Consider the following 12,281-nt stretch of genomic DNA (forward strand, 5'->3'; position numbering starts at 1 on the left):
TGTCTACACTGTATTTATGATAAAAAAACAAGGACATTTCTAAGTGACCTCAAACTTCTGAACGGTAGTGTGTGCATATATATATTTCTATGGTGTTAAATAGCGTCACTTCTCTGAACAATACCTCTTCTCATGTTGAGGTCTGTGCTATCACTCGTATACTGAATGTTTTGTAAGAACATTCTTTGTAGGACACATTCTCAATCTTTTTTCCCCCAGAATGTTTCACAAAGGACACCAAATTATTCCTGAGAACCGAATGAAAAGTATCCTTGAACAAGGAATTTAGTTATTGTAATGGAAATACACATGCAGTAGGAATTGTGTGTAGTAGTTAAGTGGTTCTTTTTAAGAATGTAACTGTCTGTTGAAATCATTTCTTCCATATATCTTAATGAGTGTCTATTCACTGTTCATTATCCTTGGATCCTTGTCCTCAAACATCTCATTGTGGACCCCCAGACATCTTACAGTTTAGTTGTAGGCCTGAACCAAGAAGTCAAGAGCTTGATAATTAGTTGACAATTTGATTCAGGTGTGCTAGCTCTGGAGTATAGTAACACAAAATGGCTGGGAGATCTCAGAAACGATTTGAAAGTTACTGCTCTAACCCATCCAATCATGAATAGATTTTAATCGCTGTGCTAAAATGCATCATACTTAAAAGCTAGCAAATATCATGACAAACTAGCTCTCCTCAGTGAAGGCCAGTAAAAATCTCATCCAACCAATTGTTCATAACAATAGATATGCATGCTGCACTGAAAGATACAGTAACTGGTCTAGGATTTATTTCCTGTAACATCAACTTGTCGACTGCTGCCCTCTGCTGGTCGTGTAAGGTACTGTTTTAAGATTAGTTCAGTTTTGTATTTCATCAGTGTCTAACCAGTAATGTCATACAGAAGGAGATATCACACCAATATAATGGTGTATAAACTAATATGTAGTTGTTTTACCCATTATTTTGCCTTGTATTTACATGACAGCACTTTAAAACATCCACTTTTTTGTTTCTTTCCTAAGAGGAATATGTATCCTTTTAGATTGGCATGTTACTTTAGCTTCACAAAATATAATCAAGTCTGGGATATACCATTGGGCATTTGGGAACATTTAATAGGTTGAAAGAAATCTAAAAAAATATGCATATTTGCCAAATGTTATCACTGTATAGGTTTTGTGAAGCAAGAACTGATGTTATTCACTTAATAAGCCTCCCAGACGAGCTCAACACATTCTACGTTCACTTGAAGCAGACAATACTAGGCAAATGAGGAAGGCTGTTGCTGCTCTGGGTGACCAGGTGTTCTTGCTCTGGGAGTGTGACGTCAGGAACCTTCATTGGAGTGAATGGTCACAGTTACCAGCCCGGGTGTCATTCCTGGTGGCGTCCTTAGTGTTGGTGCCAATCAGCTGGGAGGCATCTACATGGACCTCTCCAACCAGTCTCTGGCTGTAAGGGGATCAGTTACCAAGAAAACCCAAGTTAATTAATACTCATAACATTCCCCCCGATCACTCCCCAAGCACTTCAAAATGCCTTGTCATGGCCCACATTAAAGGCAGTTGGCCAGGATCACTGGACCCACTACCATGTGCCTGCCGCCTCAGCAGGTCAAAGTTAGACGCCATTTCCACTGCTAACTCACCAGGACAGGAACAACATCTCACTGACAACACTGAGCCCACACTGCACCCAGATCTGCTTCAGCAGAGCAACCTTGGCGGCAGACACTGAGTTCCTCTGCGTTCGCGTAGCGGAGGACTAGTGTTGACGGCAATCTTGTCAAGCGAGTGCAAGAGCTCCCTAAAGTACCTGAAAACGTTTTGGCTTGACACCCCGTATTCACCAACCAGCTAATGGCTGGCCTACACCGCACATGACCGCAAGGCCCTACAGGCACTAAGTAACTATGGCACAGCAAAGGCAAAAGTTAGGCTCAACCTGTGCCCTTTCCCATTGACAATGAATGCCCATCTCTCCACGACACCCTCCCCACGCACACTGATGGGCATGCATTATCCGTCTTTTCACTCAAAGTGGATTCGCCCCTTTAATCTGTTTTCATCCTTAGATTTCTCTTCACACTACATTTATCAATATTGTGTCTTTAATAAAATAATTTTCTATGTTACACTGTCGTGAGGGAAACGGCAACAAGGCATTTCGTTGAGTAACTTGGGTATCTTTGCCCATGAGACGTTTATATGCCCATGAGAAAAACACCCGAACAAACACAGGTACTCATTCTTGAATAAAAAGGCTACCTCACGGTTTGAGACTGTTGGTGAAAACACTACAGTGAATTGCCTCACATCAGAGCACTGTTAAGTGGCCAGGGTCTTACCGTTCTATTTTGACTAAAAGTACAAACTTGGTTGTGAATCAGCAGTGTTTATCTTGTACGTCAGTCACTGTATTAGCTGACAATTAGCCATGTCCAGCTTTCTTAACTGATATACAGCTAATACCTTGCACAATAACTGCACAGTGGTCCTGGACTCGGTAGTGCCCACAAGCATTTTGTCTGTCATTCTCACTCTGTGATCATATTAACATTGCATAAGTCAGGGGTTCACCATTCTTTTGGTCCATGAACCCTATTTGTTTGATAACCCCACTGTGTAATAAAAGGGATGTGTTCAATAACTGTTTACTTTAATATGTTTTTTTGGACTGAGTTGTAATAATATTTCATTTGAAGGAAGTAAGATTTGAAATGTATCAGAGAGCTTTGGAAACTGAGGACAATAACAAGGAAAAAATTGAGGCGATAACTATGATCTTTTGTGTAGAAAATATAATTAATGATGTTCTTTCTCCCCCAATCTGATTCACTGCCTAAAGGTCATGTCCACTCTGCTCTAAGGGAAACACCAATGTTTTTTAATCTACGTTATCAGGAATAGGGTCAAAGTATTGCAGAGTTAGTGACACTATTGTACTCACCCTGGGTTCTGTGCAGTATATTTTTCCAGGTTCTCCTGTAGTGGGGCAGTGCCAACTGAACGTTTTCTTTTTATTTATTTCAACAGACATCCAGTAGTAACCTGGCTGGTTTATTATAATAACTAACCTCAAAATATGGTGAACTGTAACAGGCTATGGATCCTGAATAGGATATCTTTATTCTTCAGTTTTGTCATTTCCCCTATGTGCCGTTTCAAAAGCTCCAAATGACACTGTCTAATTCAATGAGCTGTGAAAAGATTCCTATCAAATTCCTGCTTGTGTTTATCAATTCTTAAATGGTAGCCTTTGTCTAGCTGTGTTGCAACATGAGCTTTTGCAGAGATGTGGTCAGTCCCACAGCCATGCTTTTTTTCCTACCAGGTTTGCAATAAGTTAGGAAGATGTGGTTTTCCTCCTTTGACAGTTGGTTAATGCAGATTTGAAGTTCCATGTCTTTTATGAAATGTTCTAAACAAAATTGTTAGTTTTTCAAATCATATTCAAATCACAAGTGAATCTATGCCGTGGTAGGGACCACGATGATTCGACTAATTTAGAATATCTTTTTTAGAAGTCAATTACAACTTAGTCTGTAGCGCCATCTGTTGAGTACCTGACATAGAGACCAGGATGTTCATTTAAATGCCGAAATGTGGTCCAGTTATCTAACACACTAAGTGTTGGTTTCAGCGACAGATTAAGCTGAGTCCTCAACCAAAAATCTCATGGCTTCAGCCCCATTCAACATCATTCAATACCAAGCAATGGTTTTTGCAGTTCTACCGCTTGGTGTCCTACTCAGCACACAGAGCCTCTGCTGGCACAGTAGGCTACTGAAAATATATTTTTGAAAATACTATAAAACTGAATACAGATTTAACTTAGAAAACATGTAACGATGCATACATTCAAAAAGTACTATTCATGCTGTATATACACTGGCAAACGTAATAGGAAACTGGATTGAATTGGAGAAAACGCTTTAAAGCTGCAGCATTTTTTCTACGCCTATGGCTATGGTAAATATGTAGAACTGCACTACAATGTTTTTCCTCAAGGTATGGGGCCCCCACCAACTTGCGCCTCTAGCTTCAGGACCAGTTTGAACCACACGTAACCGTATCTCCTCTCTCCTTTCTGCTTTTATCTCTCTCATTGTCTCATTGCTCACTGTCACCTCTCATTGGAGCGAGATTTCAACAGGTGATCTCTCCCTGCTCTACATTTGCCTATCTTTCTCTCAGCCAATCGTATACAGAGCACCTCACAGGGTTGCGTCTCACAAAGGTTGATTGACGGGCCGCTTCGAGCTGCCCGCTGGGAGGGATTGTCACCCGGCCCTGGGGTGAGGTCAGAGGTCAACGTCTTGAGAAGAGTTAAAGGCCAGAGAATAAGACAACAAAGACTGCTAATTATCCTCTATTGTGAGTCTCTACGCTGAAAGAAAACAATATAACAGTCTCCCCTCCAGACTCTTTCTTACAAACAACACACAGACCTAGTGGGAATAAAAAACACTTAAAATGTATTTATTTATTAATGTTGCTTCGTGTGCATCAAGTTGTTGATATGCGAATTTTGCTGTGATTGAGCAAACTGTCAATAATTTGCTAAAAGCATATTTTAAAATTGTCTTCAGAGGTGGCAACTCCATTATGGTAACAACACAATATAGATTGATTTATATGTAGTGCAATAGAAAACAAGTTATTCACATAACATTGATGGAACATGGATGGGTTAAAACAGTGATTAACCTTTGAACATCATAATAAATATTCTCCTTCATGTGCTATAAAATAGAACATAGTTCATTGTCAACTTTGTGCAGGTCTCTAGGCTTCCGATTCGTTTCTACACAATAAACCTCCAGTCAATAGCGCACTTTCATCCTTGCATTTGTTGACATTCGTTCACGTAACATATTTGGTTCTGTGCTATTTTATAGCAGAATCACAGGTGCGTTTGCTATCTGACAACATCCAGTATAAAACATTTTTAAACAATATTGGGGCCAGTTCTCCTCAACGTCAAGTTTCCAGTGAATGTACTTTTAATTCGGGGTCCAGGGCAACCAAATGGCATCAGGTCCCTTCAGTCAACAGAAACTCAAAGCCCCAGAGTGTTGGCTGGTGCCAGGAGAGTATGCACGTGTGCTTGTGGGCATGCATCTGTGGGAGCACGCTTGCAGGTGTGCCTGTGGGCATGCATCTGTGGGAGCACGCTTGGAGGTGTGCTTGCGGGCATGCATCTGTGGGAGCACGCTTGCAGGTGTGCTTGCGGGCATGCATCTGTGGGAGCACGCTTGCAGGTGTGCTTGCGGGCATGCATCTGTGGGAGCACGCTTGCAGGTGTGCTTGCGGGCATGCATCTGTGGGAGCACGCTTGCAGGTGTGCTTGCGGGCATGCATCTGTGGGAGCACGTTGCAGGTGTGCTTGCGGGCATGCATCTGTGGGAGCACGTTGCAGGTGTGCTTGCGGGCATGCATCTGTGGGAGCACGCTTGCAGGTGTGCTTGTGGGCATGCATCTGTGGGAGCACGCTTGCAGGTGTGCTTGCGGGCATGCATCTGTGGGAGCACGCTTGCAGGTGTGCTTGCGGGCATGCATCTGTGGGAGCACGTTGCAGGTGTGCGTGCACTGTATGTGTGGGTGTATGTGCGTTGGTGTGGGTGTAGTTAGGGAGATGGATTGGCCTGGACAGCGTGTGATCCCTGTAATTAGGATCATGGGATCTCTGTAATTGGGATCATTACCATCATGTCATGTGAATAGAGCTGCTTCTCTGTCCTGGTCAGACTCATCACTGGAACAGCGCTAACACTAGCCTAGTTGGCTGCCTGTCAGTGCATGCTATATCTGCTCTGTGTCCACACAGAAATCCTCTGTGACTGCAGATCACAGAGAGTTGTTGCTTTTCCACAAAGCTGTGTATTTATGTAACATAGCTATAGGATCGGCACTTCCCTACATTCAATGTCATGCTTGTGGGATGAAAGCCCCACATAGATTAGGTGTAATTGTTAAAATTAACTTCTGGTGGTGTATTATTTGCTTCCCCTAACCTGGTAACAATAGCTGGTATGTGCTATTTGATTACACTCATAATTATTGCTTAACTAATCAATCTGATCATTTTAAAATCGAGACGACATTCTTTGTAATTTAGATTATTCTTTTGAATTAACCTTCAATGTAATTGTCTCCGGAAACAATACCCGCACACGTAACTTCCCTTTCAGAAACGTAATGTGCATCCCTGAGCTAAGATTTGACCCAGTGAATTGGGCACCGTGTGAAATATTGCCAGTATTGGCTTGTTGGACTTCACCGTCAATAATTGCATAACAGCAGTCTCTAGACAGATGCACTCAAGAGTATCTGGGAATGCGCTCTGGTCTACCCTACCAGATATAGCCGGATGTATTTATGTTTTGATATGACATAATAATGACATGTAATGGAGACAGATTTAAAGGTACAGGGATTCAGGATTCATTTTGTCTTCTTCCCCGCGGGGTGGAGTGGGATAAAAGCCTGTACTACATTTGGTGCGTTCTTAATCTCCTCCCGTACTACCAGTTCACCCACGACGGCGTGGCCGCAGACGATTCCGACACCATCGCCAAGTCTGCTGACGGCACAACATGTGTCAGGCCTAATCACAGATGAAAACGAGATGGCCTACAGAGAGGAGGTCAGGGACCCTGCAGTGTGATGCCAAGACAACAATCTCTCCATCTACAGGACAATCTTCTGTCCGTCAACAGCCGGCGTTGACAAAGAAGCTGATTGTGGAGTCGCGGAAAAAGAGGGATGAGCACGCCCCCCCCCCCCCCCCCCATCCACTTTGACAGGCCTGAAAGGGTTGAGAGCATTATCTTTGTACTTATCACTTGGAAATGAACCTGGTTTTAACACACATGCAGAGTTGTAAAGACAGCACTTTCGTGCCTCTTCATTCTCGGCAGGCTGAAACTATTTTTTTTTTCAGATACATTTTAAAACGTTTATGCTGTATTTATAGAGACCATGGGGGAAAGAGAGAGTTTTTCGTGAAAGCGCTATGGGCTGAATTCCAAACAATGCTGCAGTAGACTAGACCACTGGCCACCACTGGCCACACGCTGAAAGCATCTCGACTGGCACAGCTTCTACCCCCAAGCCATAAATCCGCTAAACATGACTTAAAAAATAAGACTCCATGTCTACCCAGACTATCTGCATGGTCCACTATTTTAGCTCATGGTCTTTATGCACACATACACTCACGCTCATTCCAACGTAACGCATACACAATCACTTTTGATCTCTGAGTACATTTACACCTACTCGGCTTACTGAAGCTGCATACAAACCTACCCCTTACACTCATCACACGCTTATCACATATGCTGCTGCTACTAAATGCTATCTGTCCTGTTGCCTAGTCACCTTACCCCAACGTAGATATTGACATGGTACTGGCACTGTATATAGACATGCTATTTTCATTGGTTGCTGTTGTTCATGAACTATTTTTTTTTCTCAATCCCTATCTCTTTCTGTAACTTTTTAACTCTACATTGTTGAAAGAATTATAAGTACTGTTTTGTTGTTAGTTTGCATCTGTTGTTTACAAAGCATGTGCCAAACACATTTCAATTTGCCTGGATATAATTAAGCAATAATGCATGAGGGGCTGTGGTATAGAACCAATATACCATGGCCTGTATATTAGGCCTAATGCATCGCGGAGTGCTTGGACACAGCGCTTATCCATGGTATATTGGCAATATACTTCCAACCCCCAATATGCCATATTGCTATTATAAACTGGTTACAAATGCAATTTGAGCAAGTAAAAATTGATCGGATGACATAATCGTGGCATAAGGTCTCATATACCACAGCTATCAGTGACTTCATATTCAAAGCACCCGGTTTATAAATAGTTATAACACATGCTTAGACTTGCTTGTATAGCATGTATAGCTCCTTGGTCATAATTCTGACTAAGTTGAAGGCATTTTTAATTAGTTGCATTTCATGAAGTTTCACTCGTAATCTGTTGTCCTACACTTCTGATGATACGTTGGTGCTGTGAATCAATGCCCATGGTTGAGAGACTGCAGTGCCCTACCCATCAGGACGTGGAACAGTGAGACGAATGAGAGAATGTGTGTGTGTGTGTATATATGTGTATAGTAATACCAACGTATGTGTGTGTGTGTGTGTTCACTTTCACACTGAAAGGTTGCAAAACACCTTTGCATGTTATAACTGCATGCTGCGTGCATGAATAACACACTGCAATGCCGCAGAATGCTTCACTATAGTGTTGACCACAACCCTTCGCTTGGCCATCTGTATGCAGTGAAAAGTGTCACACTGCTACTAGTAAACAACCCAAGCAGGCTATGTGTCATTATTATGAAATGTTTAACTTAAAACTGCCTATACAGGGATGTGTATGGGCCATTCCCTCAGGAATAGTAATCCTTGTTTAAGACTAATTTACTCTGGACCCTTCCTGTTTGGCTCAGCTGATGGCAACAAGCATGATGACCTCATCACAGTACTTGGTCATTGGCCTAGAGACCCTCTATCATTTGGCCAATCGCAGATTGATTTGGTGACGTTAGCTTTAAAATCTAGTCAGGTTAGATGGGGAGGCCGGCTCAAGCACGCGCTGACGTCAAGGATAGTCTATAGAGCGATGTGATTGGCTGAAATTGGTAATGTAAAGGATAAAAGGAAAATATCCAAAGAATGCAATAGGCTGGGAACAACAACAGATACCAAAAATGTTTTCAATATGAATAACAAACTATTATATTGTCTAATGTTACCTGCTTGAGCTTATTGATCAAGGCAAAGCTCTAAACTTTTATGTCCCTCTGTTTATTCACTTGCTTGCTGGTTTAACTTCATGGGGGCTACCTCCTCTTCTATGGTCTACTCATGTAAGCTACAGGTTAAATGTCGTTACAAAAGATGTCCGTATTACCTCAACGGCAAACCCATGCGTTAATGAACATAAAATACCAAATTACCCTTTTTAACGAGCTGATATCTCCGGTGTCAGTGCCGCTATACACGTTTGTAGATTGGTGAGTGCTTATTTTTCTTCCATTTGCCCGCCTACTCCCTGTCACCAGACCGCCCATAAAACCCTATTGGATGCCGCAGCCCAGGTCCCAAACAGCTGTTTGGTGTTTTCCCACAGCGCGATTCGACTAAACATGATGTCAATCAAATATACATTGACATACAACTCCTCCTCTGGTGTTGGATTCATGCAATCTACTGGCTACTGTATTCAAATGTGCACTGTGATTGGCTAAACGGACTAGTTGTCAGGGCTTTGGGCTTCATTCACCATTTTGCGACGGTAGTGTAGAATGTACAGAGCAGTAGTTTTTCCTCCTTTAAGTTGCTTTACAGAAGAAAAATAATGTGACAGTCCGTTAATAGTCAACCCTGGATTTCCGACTATACTATCAATTCTGCTACTGACTCGATTAAAATCTGCATTTACATTTTTTTGGTGGTGAGTAAAACCTACAAATCTTTCTTCTGCAGCACTGCAGTAACCTGTTTTGCTTTTGTCGATCTGCTACGTTGTACGTTGCCTTTAATAAACACTAGCGATACTAATGGCATTTTAGTATTTTATAATAATCCGCGGAGAGACATAAAGAGCAGATTGCACACTTAAATGAAAAGGGAGGATTGTCACTCTCAGCCTAAAACTTTTCCCCCAGAAAATATTCAACGCCATAACTACCATTAAGAGTGAGACTTCCTAGAAGTGTTTATCTTCCGTTGCAATTCAAGGCAGAAAACTGAAGCCATCTGCCTCTTTTATAAACAGTTAGTTTTTCTTTTCTCTTCATTGCTGATACAAAATGTATTTTTGAATTGGTTTTTCGCCGGGGCTTGTGGGCCTCGTCGCTACTTTGTGTCCACAATTATGACTTTAATTTTAACTTAGTAGACTACAATGTTGCAGTTTGCAGTCGCAGGGAAATATGATACTAAGTTAGGCCTAAATCCAGTAGCCTAATGGTAACATTTTACCACAAATGTCACGAATGAATTCGCAACATTAATACTTTGCTTGCTCTGTATTAGCGCGATTAAATTATCTAGATTTTAGTAGACATGTTCGTATGACCTTTTTAATAGTTTTTCTACAATAGTTTGTCATATTTATGAAAATAGGCCTTCAAATTGTTTATTTTCCCGTGTAAATGTTGCACGAAGAAGATTTTTCTTAGCGGCCTTGTATTGCAAGGCCTGCGTCACTGTACTTGTCGGCCCTGTTGTGTAGTAAGCTGATAGTAATCGCAAAGCACTACGACCAATAAGAGGGCTTCGTTGACATAAATATGGTACTATTCAGTAAGGTGTGACGACATTCTCACCATCGTTTGATTTTAACAGTAAGCCTACTTAAGGGTTATGGTTTATAAAATCTACATTTAGCCTTAGTACTTTAGGAGGTAGTCTACGTGAAGTTAGCCGTAATTGCACTGTCCATATTCTCGACCAGTTTTCTTTTTTAAAGTTGTGTATGTTGATACATTGTGACGATATTTTATATGTTCTTATTTATAAAACTGTTCTCACATTGCATATAAATTCTATAAAATAACAATACAGCTTGCTATATATAATAAAATATTAATATCGCAACAATAAACTAACAGTGATACTACACGTCATGAAACATTGGTGCAATATTTGTAAATGGATGGTGCTCATAAGGGAAATGTGGTGTGGCTTTTCTCGAAATTGTTATCGTTATGACACTCACCCACATACTTGCTGGTGTTCATAGTGCAATGTTGAGTAAACAATTTGCACACTACCAACTTAAAAACATCTAGGCAATATATAATTTTATAATGACAGTTCTTTGAATGTAATCTCAAATCTCCCGAATTGTATTTGCATGCTACAGATATTGGGTTGTTAGTGAACTGTGTGTATTATCAAATAGCTGTTTACATTGTGAGTTCACACAACATTACAGGTCTGTATTCTCGCAAAAAAAAAAAACAGAGAACTGAACTTAGGACATCACTTGAGCTACATTAGATTGTAACAGCTTAAGACTACATACATATTTCCCCAGGTATGTTGTAGCCTACACATCTCAAACGTGTGGCATGTAGCTGTGACATTAAATCTCATGTGACTACAGCACTACAAAAACTCCACAGCATAATTTCGAGTCTAGACTTTGATAACTGTCTTTGGTCATGCTTTGTTAGATCATTAGGATTTACTATCTGTTGAATCATTATGTTGTGTGGTCTGAATGTTTGAGGCTAATGGAAACTGTATGTGGGAACCAACAACCCATAATGCAAGCATGATGGGTCTACAACTTGGAGCAGTCTGTTTCAATGAGAAACCAAAACAAACCGTTGGTTTTCACAAAATGTTGGTCATTCACATAGGTCAGCAATCACTAACATGGATGTTTACTGTGGCAGTGAAACTAAGTGGTGGTGGTTGGTATGAAATGTAAGAAGAAATAGAGAAGTTATTGATGTAGCAGGAAGTTAAGTAATGCACAAAGAAATGCTGGACTAAGTATAATGAAATGTGGGTTATTTAGTTACCCAGCACTGGTTAAATAGTGGACAGACCACGTGTTGGATCATTTTGACTCAGCCAGCTGGGTTGGTTTTAATAGCCCAATATGTTGGGCAATTGGGATTACCCAAACATGGGTTAGTTGAATCATCAATTGGGAATTTCTTTAACTTTCATTCAGGGTTGGCCTAGCAGTTGGGTCCTTTTGAATGTAATGCTTAGGTTATTTCCAGGAGGAGGGACCTATTAGGGCCAAAGCCTTTGTGATAGATCCCATCCACCACCCACAAGAGAACATTTTATTCCTGTTCATCAAGGTACATTGGTATACTGCAAATATAACATTTTCTAAAATATGTTTATGTATGTTATTTTAACTGAATTTTAGTATCCCAGTACTGTGGATAATTATTTGTACATGTATAATTTCCATATCCCAACATTGAAATGTTTATATAGGCTGTTTAAAAACATGAGTAAGACTTATAGTGTTCAGTGATAACAATATAGCAGAACATATGTACTGGAATGACAATTGATATTACAGGTGTCCAAAAATAACTATGTGAAAGCCACACCTCTACTAAGCCATACCCCCAGAATTCTGATTTGACCAAGTGGGTAATAGTATCTGAATAACACAACATGAGCAACTCAGCACTAAGCATTAACTACCCCGCAGTTTTGAAAGAAAAAGAAATCAACGAAGTGACCCTACGCCTGCAACCTAGCATTTT

The 12,281-nt window shown here is 40.8% G+C and overlaps 1 protein-coding gene and 1 long non-coding RNA gene across 4 annotated transcripts in view; one reads left to right on the plus strand and one right to left on the minus strand.

Moving 5' to 3' along the window:
- Nucleotides 1-1,093: 1,093 nt before the first annotated feature.
- On the minus strand, nucleotides 1,094-9,069 carry LOC117595011. The gene is made up of 2 exons (XR_004576294.1): nucleotides 8,991-9,069; nucleotides 1,094-1,456 (listed from the first exon to the last, which is right to left on the minus strand). It is a non-coding gene; the product is annotated as an uncharacterized LOC117595011 (long non-coding RNA).
- A 229-nt stretch (nucleotides 9,070-9,298) lies between these two features.
- Nucleotides 9,299-12,281, plus strand: part of cica (capicua transcriptional repressor a) — a 29,412-nt gene continuing 26,429 nt past the window's right edge. For all 3 annotated transcript variants that reach the window (XM_010903261.5, XM_010903262.5, XM_010903263.5), the window contains exon 1: nucleotides 9,299-9,487. The gene's annotated coding sequence lies outside the window, so the exon portion shown is untranslated. The remainder of the gene's footprint in view (nucleotides 9,488-12,281) is intronic.

The sequence above is a fragment of the Esox lucius genome, chromosome 10, assembly GCF_011004845.1.
Source record: "Esox lucius isolate fEsoLuc1 chromosome 10, fEsoLuc1.pri, whole genome shotgun sequence".
NCBI classification, from domain to species: Eukaryota; Metazoa; Chordata; class Actinopteri; order Esociformes; family Esocidae; genus Esox; species Esox lucius.